The 10,592-nt window shown below is 40.6% G+C and overlaps 1 pseudogene; it reads left to right on the top strand.

Annotated features, from left to right (window-relative positions):
• Positions 1 to 2,422: 2,422 nt before the first annotated feature.
• On the top strand, positions 2,423 to 8,596 carry LOC128807741 (killer cell lectin-like receptor subfamily G member 1; annotated as a pseudogene).
• Positions 8,597 to 10,592: the final 1,996 nt, after the last annotated feature.

Below are 10,592 nucleotides of genomic sequence, written 5' to 3'. Positions count from 1 at the left end.
GCACTTTAAGCATTAAAGGTCCTTGTGAAAAAAGACTAAATGCACATTAAGGGAATAATTTTACCATTCTGTGTGAAGAGTGGATTCAGTATTCACGCAGCATCCCCCCACTTAGCATGACTCTTTCCATTCTGGTTTCCATCATTGGTCTTCTTCCAAAGACAATGGTGAGAAGTTTTCTATTTTTAATGCAAAATGACATGAATGAAATAGTTGTTCTTTCTATGTCACTTAGGCTTTGTAGGAAATGATGTTTGCTTCCGTGAATAAATGTAATGTGAGTTCATACAGTACATGTGTCACCACTATACACTGGGACATTGCAAAGTCCATTCAAGAGGAAGCAGTCAGCTTTCTGACTTCTCCCACGGTGTTGGCTAATTGCCACCTGGATCTTCATAAACCAGTTGGTGTAAATCTGACCTGGAGAACTGAGATACCTTCTTTTCCAAATGGTAAAATAACAACATCCTCTTCTCTCTCCATCACTTTAAAACAGGCTCAAAGTTACCTGGTAAATTAGGTCAAATTCACAGTTATCTTTGGTGAATAAACTATTCATTTAAAAAAGCATTTGATTGGTTCAAACCTCCCACTGAAGAGTGGATATTCAGAAAGGTCTTGCCTGTGAAAGGTGGGTTTGTAGGAGGTAATACAATCTCAGAGCTGTGAAAGCATCCCCAGTGCTGCTGCAGGGCTGACAAATAATGCACAGGGAGCCTTGTCAAACAGAGACTAAAGGTAACAAATGCAGCACTGTTCTCAGAGCACAGAAAGCAATGCTCTGCCTTACACAAATCCTCATATTTTATTTCTGTTGTGAGAGCTGTGATCAAGGAAATCCATGGGAATTCAGATGGTGAACACCTCACAGCCTCTAACAAAAGATCTACTTTGGTTTCCCCTGCAAGCAAATCTGTACCAAGACCCTGCTAATGAATTTGCCCACAGAAAGGCATTTTCCTACTGTATGATAAGATATAATTTCATTTTTCTTCAATAAAATGGCCTTATTCATTCTAAGAATGTAAGCACTCTTACTCTGATTTGTCTTCCCCTGGTTAATTTATGTTGGTTTGGAAGTAACTGATTGGAAATTAGAATAAATTTTATACAGGCATAAAGTAATTGTACATGTGGAGTTACCCTAGTTTAACTGCTCTCCCTGCTTTTTGAAGTAGTCTATACAGAAATCTTTTCCACATAGCAGTCTCCATTTTAGGATCAATGTAGACTCATGCATCAATTTCTCCTTAGTGAACCCACTGAGGACTTGGTGGAAATTTTTCAGTTGTTTTGTGGGGAATCATGGCTTTTCAGTTTTTAGTGATAGACTTTGTTTTAGTTGTTTAATTAGAATATTTTGTTCCCATCAAAAATGTTGCCTTTTAATTATTATATTTAATTTTCTCAAAGATGACAGAGCCATCTGCATGATTTAGTTAGTTTCTGGTGGATTGTTCCTCTATTCTTCTTAAATGTAGCTTATCTTTCAGTGCACATAAAGGCTTATCTCTTCTACCTGTCTTCTTCAGGCATCTGAGCACATTTTCAGTGAGAGACTGAATTAGATCCAATAGATTTCCTAAGGATGAGGAAATCCTGTCCAGAGCAGACAGAGAGTGAAAAAAGTGGTCCAAAAAGTGACAACAGACAGGAGGCACAGATATTAAATTTTCCTGGTATGATTTGGCTTCACCATGCTTGGAATTTTCTGAAACCACATATGAGCAATATGAACTTTTTAAGTCTTTGAACTGCAAAATCATCTTTGTGCTACAGTGGGCATGTTGCAAAGGACTCTCATTCAGCCACACAGAAGAGAAGAACTGCAGTACTCTTGCTTTTCTGCATTCACAGAATTGCATTTTTGGTGAGGGCTTTGGTTTGGTCATAAGAATGTGAGAGTGCATTGGTTTATGTGCTACCTCCTACAGCTTGTGATTTTATTTATAGCAGGTGCTGCACCATCAACAAATAGCAATAATCCACCAACATGCCCCCAGCTGTCCAAGACACATAAAAAGGCTACTTTTTTCACAAAAGTTTCATGGTACTCTCATATTTTTGGATGGTTTAACAGGTCCTTCTATCTATGATAAAAGGAGGAGATGAACTGGGGTTTTCCTCTTGCCTAGTTTTATAAACAGCCCCCACTGTACCCTTTTCAGGTACAACAGTATCAGAAATAAAACAGCGCAGAATTTCACATCCATCCTCTGATATTATGTGGAAAATACTCTGTTATTTTATGTACACCAGGTTTGTGTCTCTGTAGCTTATTATGCTCTTTTGCATTTAAATGGACCTTAATTGGGTGACTGTCATGAAGTGGACGTGCTCAACTCCCATATGGCCTTGCAGAAATATTTTATTTTTTATTTGATCAGCTTCCTATGATTAGTTCTTCAAAATTCAGTACATGGAGGTGAAGGGTGAGGTAAGAAGAGACTATTTTGATGTGGAAAGGCTATAGCAGAGCTGTTGCCACTGGAGACATCTTAACTTTCTGCCAGAATCATTGCAACAAGAATGAGAACAATTAAATATTTATGCCTGAGCCTGGTCGTGGTCAGTTGTTACTTTTTTCATTACACCAACAGCATGTCCACAGCTGAGCTGCAGCTCTCAACTCTTGACCTCAGCCTGTCTTCAATCGAAGCTGATATTTCCTGTCTGGTTTAAATTAATGTCTTCAGAAAAAGCATTCCCTGTGAGCTGGTGTTATCTTTTCAAAGTGTGGATTTACTGTGGTTTACTGCTTGTGAGAAAAAAAAAAAAGAGGAGCTAGATACAAGTTGAATTGTCTGTGATCGACAATTTTTTTTTTTTAATGTGTATTTTTGGAACAAATGTACTCCAGCTCCAAGCTGGAGAAGAGCATTTAGTTTGATGAGTTAAGTTTAATAAGTGTAATTACTTAATCTCTTACACTAAATTATTGATTTTATTTAATTAAATCCTGCATTCTGTATTTAAAATTTTTGATAGAATTTACAGTCAGCTGCAGCAGCACAGTGAAGAAATCAGGGATGTAGGGGCAGAGTTTAGATCCAGCTTGCTGGCAAGTGGGAGAAGTCTGATGTTTATGTCAAAAATCTGCTCACAAGGAGCCACAAACTTGTAAAACAGGGCTACAGTTGTTTGTTCAGTCAGTGTTCACCGTTTGTGTGATTTCTGCTGTGTGCACAATTGATTCTAGGAGGAACTGTACTAGCTTGTTTTGCCCCCTGAATCACTACCCTGTCTGGATGAGTTTGAAATACCAAAAGCCACAAAATTATTCTATGAAAATGGGTCAACAGCATCCTGCAGCTCATTCCTACAGGACTGTCCCTGAAGCTGGCATGGACCTGCCAGCCCTTAAACCACACACCACACAAAGTGAAGTGAGGGAGGAAGAGGAGATCTTTGGATGTGGAGGCTGTGAAAAATCTCCTTTAGACCTTATTAGGCCACACAGCACAAGACAGAACAACCTGTCCAAGCCCAAGGAGTCCCTTTCAGTAGCCAAAGGTTTATTGTAAAGATTTATTTTAAAATGTTGGTTCCTCATGTCAGGCTGACTGTCCTGTAGTTCCCTGCCTTCTTGAAGGCATTTGCTGCCACCTTGGTTTTGTATCCTGCTTTTTTGAGACAGACCATTATTGAGTTCAGTGGAGCTGATCCTTGAAAACCAGTCCCATCCCGAGCCTCTCTTCTCTACAGGATTCTCTGCCACTGGATTTTTCCTGTGAACACAGACTCCTGAGCAGAATAAAATCTGTTCTCTCAAAGTCCAGGCTTGATTCTGATTTTGGTTTTGTATTTTTCTTCCCTTCTTTTCAGGAATTCCAGCATCTCATGATTACTGCCAGCCTTTATGTCCCTGACCAGTTCTTTGTGTTCTAAAAAATAAATGGAGTATAAGAAGAAAAAGAAGGGAAAGGAAATGCGTAGAAAATATTTATATATTTGAAAATTAAACATATATGTTCCTGGTAGCCTAGCAAGTAAAAATAATCACACAAATTTTAATAGAATTATATTTTCAGATTTTAATAATTCTCAGAAGTAACAAAATTAATGATTTGTGAAGTTTCCTGTTCTGAAGGTACTATAGCTTCTGTTTCTGTCTGAAGTGAAGGCCTGACCTAGCCTTAAGCAAATGTGAGCAACTTTTTTCTACATAAATCAAAGAGTTGAGGTGGAAAGGCTGATACTGTTGGATAGGTCAGTGAAACTGTTGTAGTGGAAAAGGGCTGGCAGTACAAGCATATGATTTAATAATGGATTCCACGGATTGAACCATTCCAATATATTCTCTTGCTCCATGAACATGACATTAGAAATAGCTCAGAGTTTGGTGCAACTATGGCAGGAACAGGTTGCCATGGTTGTCACTAGAGGTCTGAAATGGTAGAGCTTTGTTCTGGAGTGGAAGAATTCAAGCTTCCTGTGTGGGTCACCACAATAATTATTTCTCATCTCGCAGTTGCTCTGTTTCAGTCAGATGGTAATGGCTGCTTTGCCACCCTGTAGAGTCACATATGGAGAATAGGACACAGGCACCACCTGTTCTATTGTTAAATTTCAGCTTCCTCCTGTGGAGTTAAGGTAACCCCCCCTCAATTTTCTTGTCCCAATTCTCAAACTCTTGTGTTTTGCTGTGTTGTTAATATAAATAAACAAACAGATATAATTAAGGATGTTGATACAGATCAAACATACCTGCATTGCTTTCATCAATGATGCTTGCAGTGAAAGAGAAATGCAATCTGTAAATTATCCCACTAGAATTACCTGTTTGCTATATGAGGAAATTTAATTCCTCACCTTTTCCATCTTGGTCAAGCCTAAATTGCTTATTTACATTATGTGAAGAATGCTAGATTACTTCACTCCCCCAGTCAAAGCAAGCTTCCCTGTCTAACCATTATTTATGGAGCATCCATCAGAGCAGCAGTTTAATCACAAAAGATCGACCTCTTTGTGAGCTATTGTCATTGCTTAAACCATTTTGTATTCCAAAAAGCTGATGTATGACATCATTCCTTATGTATATTACTTTTCTGCTAATAATATGCTCTGTCATTAGAAATTATTCCAAAGTGCTGAGAGGAAAGCTGATCTGCCCCTCAGGGAAATCCAGATCCATGTTCAGGCTTTGTGGCAGACGGGACTTCTAAATTCCAAGTAAAGCAAAATTAAAAAAAGCAACACTTAAATGCATGTGACAGGGATAAAAAGGAACACTTCTCTCTGCACGTGAAACAGAGCACTGCCAAGAAACAGAGGAGAAGACAAAGAACAGAGAAGAACAGGGACATCAAGAACAAAGGTAACGTCTCTTAATAATGGAAAAGATCCATGCATTAGTAAATAAGCAGTCTAGCAGATTTCACATCTGAATTAGAGATTTGCATTTGTATGCTAAAAATTTTTACTTTCTGTCCTGCTGTTTGAGGTTGGGAAGGAGGGGCAGTTCAACGTAGGTTAAAGTTGGAGACTTGCAGCTCCAACAGAGTGATCTAAGAACTTCTGTTGGTGCTGTATCAAAACATTCATGGTATTTAGATTTCCCTTCAGATGGAAAGCTGAGTTGTGACTGATCAATAAGCCCCTATAATGGGGTAAGTCTCAAGGGAGGGACTCTCAAAGAAAAGTGCAATGTATCGATGAAGTATGCAGTGACTGATTTTTTTTTTATTATTTACATTTATATCAGTTGGGTGGATCAGCTGATTATATCAGCTGGCTGTGTAAATTTTTGTTCATGAGTTAATCAAAAGAGTGTGAATGTCTTTCTAAGTTAACCAGACCAGCATGGGACAGTATATATATATATATATATATATATATATATATATATATATATATATATATCCTGATACTTATTTCTTCCTTGTCCTAGCCAGCGTTGCAATGGTGAGCATATCATAAATTCTGCCAGTGAGAATCACATTTACATTATGCTTCATGTCTTTATTGAAATTGCTTCATTCTGTTAGTTTGCTCTTGTATTGTGCTTCCAACACATAGCTGTGGTTGATTCTGATAAATCAGAATCTCATGAAACATCACATCTTCAAATAAGTGAATTTGCTATTAAAGGTTAAATTATCAACGTGTGGAATATCGAAAAGAACTCTCTCAGACATTCTTGGACTCTGACATGAGTGCAGGCTTGAGGTAAACTGACACTGCAGTTTGACATGAATTGTATTTTTACAGCTGGTTCCATTAAGAAAACTTCACCTTTCTCACATTTATGTTCTTTTGTTAGGTTCTCCTGTTTCATCTACTACCTGCTGGATTATTGCAGTGATCCTAGGGATCCTCTTCTTGGCCTTGCTGGGAATAACAGTGTGTTTTATTACCAAGGGTAAATAAATCTCCTTTGTCAGGGAGCACAGCAGAGCTCTTGAAATCTGCTCAATGGTCCAAGAAGAGCATGGACCTCTTCTCTTTAAAAGAAGACTTGCTCTCACACCTATTTCCATCTGGAAAATGGATGCCCTTCACAGATTCCTTCAAAGGCTCTGATTCTTTGCCAGTCTCAGAAGAACTCCAGGGATGGCATTACTGTAAGTGGGGAGAATCCTTTTCTGAAAGAACGCCTTTGTGAAATGTACTTGTAAGGAACTAGGCATGACTATGAATGGGAAGAGACAGGTATGATTCTTTTTCATGCTGCCCATGTCCATGCTACCCTGAGAAGTGGGTGACCTACAGAGGCAGGTGTTACTCCTTCTCCAAGGAGAAGCAGCACTGGAATTCCATCCAGGAATCCTGCTGGGCACAGGGAGCTTATCTCCTGGTGATCAGCAATGCCAGTGAAATGGTGGGTGCCTTTGCAGGGGCAAGGGCAGGATGGAGTGGGAGCAAATCCCAGGCACTGTTATGGCAGTTCCTTCCCTCTGGGAGGAAGGGAGAGTGTAAAAGGCTCCTGGGACCCACCCACCACCTCCCTGCATTGGCAAAGACGAGGCTTTCCCTTAGACACTTTGCAAGAGGGACTTGCTTCTTTCTGCCTGCCTCAGCTAAGTTTTTTTTTGTCATGAGTTCAGCCCTCAGAACCCACAGCTGGGGAAGCTGCCTGGCACTCTGAAATGCTGAGTCTCACAAAACAGGTCCCTCTAGGAAGGAAGGGAGTAGGTGTTCACATTCAGAAATGACCCCAAAATTTCCTCTCTCACACAGTGCTTCTTTCTTTACCCTTCAAAACCTATAACTTGACTGGGTTTCTCTGATCTCTCTGCCTTTCCATCCCTCCTAGGATTTCTTCCAGATACTACACACCAAATCCCACTGGAGTGGTTTGCAGAGGGACACGCATGGGGACTGGGCCTGGGAAGATGGCTCAAAACTGAGTGACGAAAAGTGAGTATGGAGTTTCCTTTGTACTTTTAGATAGAAGACCTGAGACTCTTCCCCTCTCTGACATGAAAAGTCTCCTGGTGTTCGACAGAAGTCAGCCAGCAATGAACACAGCAGCTAAGGGATGTTCAGAGTGGCTATGGCTAAGGGCCATGCAGCTAAGGGCTTCCTCCTGCCCAGCTGCCAGAGCCCAGTGGGGTGCAGGTAGACCTGGGAACCTCTATCCCAGGCTAGTGGACACAGCTGCTATATTCCTGTCTGTAGGTCCCACCAGAGACAGCGTACATGCAAGCAAAAGACTGTGACACAGTGATTGTTCCTGCAATCATCAGCTACTCCCAGAGGCTCAGACCCATCCCTTGCTTCACCTCCTCCCTTCTCTTTCCTCTTCATCCCCTAAAAGTTCATCAACAAGTTTTGCACAGGCATGCAGGACCACCTTGAAGGTACTCAAATCCTCCTGCTCCATTTTCATCCCACCTTTCTTACCTGTTCCAAAGCCCAGGGTGCTCCTGTCCAATGCTGTGCCTGGAGGTTTTTGATGGCACATCAATCAATTTGTAGCTGAAGACTTGGACTTTGCAGCTTTGTCTGCTATTTCTTGAATATTTGTGTCTGTGGATTTCTATTTCATAATTTTGTCCTCATTATGCTCTTTTGCACTGAACAAGGCCTTGATTGGATAACCTTAATGAAGCAGAGGCTTCCACCTTTCACACACCCATACAGATGATTTTAACTGGATACTTTAACTGGGACACTTTATACTTTCTGTCCCAAATGCCTTTAGTAGAACAGCAAAAAGTCCCTTGTGGGACAGAACATTTTGTTCTTTAGTGGTGGGAAATGGAGAGCCCAGTGTGAGACTGGCAAACTACAAGTCTCACATGGAGCTCCAGGCATCACAAGTCCCACTGCCAGACCTTCTGTGTCCCAGGATAGATCCTCCCTGACATCAGCTCATGAAGTCTAACTGCAGCAGGTCTCTTCCCTCCAAAGCTGTGAGATGTTCTTCCCCCTGCCAATGTGGGGATCCCTCTGTAGTGTTGCCCTGCTTGTGTGCTCTGTCTCTCACAGGGTCGAGTCCACCAGCCCTGGACAGAACCATGCTGTTCTGCTGAATGGTGCCATCCATGCTTCCAGCTGTCAAGTCCCTGCCCCATGGATTTGTAAGAAGTCTTGTCAGTGACCTCTGTGGACCTTGTCTGGGGAAGTGTTCTTTGGAGAGCTCTACTAAGGCCTGATTCCTGTGAAGTTTCTCTGAGAGGAGCTGTGCTCCTTGCTCCTGTGCCACCTGCCACACTGCAAGGAATGATTGCAGCTGCCACAGGAGGTCTGAGTGCTGCTCCTGGCTCCATTCACAATCACTCTGGTGATGTTCACATTCACAGCCCTCCCCTAGTGACAGACAGTCTTCAAAATTATAGAGAAGGGGGAGGAGAGATTCCTCTGAGTCGCTCAGTCATTTTCAGAGGTACTTGAGCACTATCACTGCTGTTTTGAAGTCCTAGGGAGAGGTGAGCTTGTAATCTGTGAGCTCATGCAAGCTCTGAGTTTATTTCCCTCTTTTGTGACACTGGTGACATGCACCAAAGCTGAAAGCTATCCTGGAGTTTGAATCTGGCCTATTTTTGCAAGTGATCAAATGATGTCCACAGGACCTTTCTAACCTAAATTCTTTATGTTTGTACCTGGAGAAAACTGGAGCAGGGCTTCTAGTGTTACATTGCTATGTAAATAGCTGTGAAGGAGTGAACCTGCTACCCTGCTGAGCTGAAAATAAACGTGAATTGCTTCTAACAATTTCTTCACTAGTCACTTTTTCTGTTTTCCTGCCCAGTATTATTGCTTAGTGCATTTGTTGGTTTATAAAAAGGCAAAAGGAAGCTGATGGCAGGAATGGAGTCAAGAGAGCAGGGGGTGAAAGACTTTGCAATAATACTGCAGCAGAAGAAGTACAGCCACAGCCACTGAACAGTTTCCTACCCCAAGGGATTAAGGACTGACAAATTTACTTTTTTCTGTAGCCAAATGAGTGCAGCTCTTCATCTTCCAGTCCTTTGTCCTAAGACCCACCTTGGCCATGGTTCAAGTGCCCTGCACCACCCCTAAGCGGTCTGTTTGCCCCCTGCTCAGAGTTTCCTCCAGAACACATTTCTCCCTAAAGAACAGGTCTAAAGAAGTCCTGCCAGACCCCTCATCCAGCACTTCTTCCCATGGGATTCAGCAGACAGATAAATATAGCTCCAATTTTTGTGACAAGTAGGCCACAATCACAAAATGTCCTGTGCTGTGCCACAACACCTTGACTACATGACAGGATGACTGTGATGACTTTTTAGGGACATTCTTGTAGTATTTTATGACAGTATCTCTTAAAATACTGATGATTATGTTGTTAGGTTCATTGCCCTAAGCAGTCACAAAATAATTTATTAGAATTAGCTGGAAGAAGTATGTTTGTTACAGAAATAAAGCTGGTTTTTACCAAGAAAATTGAGATGCTAGTGTAACACCCAGGAGGTTTGAGATGACAAAACAGTTGTTGCCTAAAGAATATTTCTGAAAATATAATCTTTGGTATTAAAAAAAAGTAAGGTTAATTAATGTTATGCAATAGTAGCTTATTATTTTCCTGCATTCTTCATAGGTATCTTAAAGAATGTTTAATTCTCATCATACCTTAGTTATTTTTAAATTGTTACCTGTTCAGAAACAATTTGAAAAGTTACTTGTTTGTGTTCTTTAGTTTTCTATAAGAGCTATTAACTTTAAATTACAAAACCAAACAGAACATGTAAGAAAAACAGAAGTGGTGCTCCAAATACTTCAGTAAATTCTGTTGTTTTCTGTATTTCTTCCTAGCAGAATGTAAAGCAAACCAGGCAGGATCCTTGGCTTTTAAATTCCTCTCACCTGGGGTGTTGTTTCAGCCTCTGAGGAGCAGTCTCCTGTTTAATATGTATGAATATACAAGTCATGAATATACAAGTCCTCATGAATATACAAGTCTTTTCTCTGCACATGGAATTTTTGTCCCATTCTCCCTATAGAGTCTGAGGCATGAAAGGAATAGGATTGTGTTACTTCTGCAATTTTGTGACTTTTCCATAATCAACTATTAGATTTATAAACTATACTGACAGCACTGGAGATGTGGGAAATTATTTGGGCTATGGAATAAAACCAATGTGTATACATTTTAAGAAAAAAATAAATATTACAGCACAGCT

This window comes from Vidua macroura, chromosome 5, assembly GCF_024509145.1.
Source record: "Vidua macroura isolate BioBank_ID:100142 chromosome 5, ASM2450914v1, whole genome shotgun sequence".
Lineage (NCBI taxonomy): Eukaryota > Metazoa > Chordata > Aves > Passeriformes > Viduidae > Vidua > Vidua macroura.
This window is presented reverse-complemented; position numbering and strand designations above follow the sequence as displayed.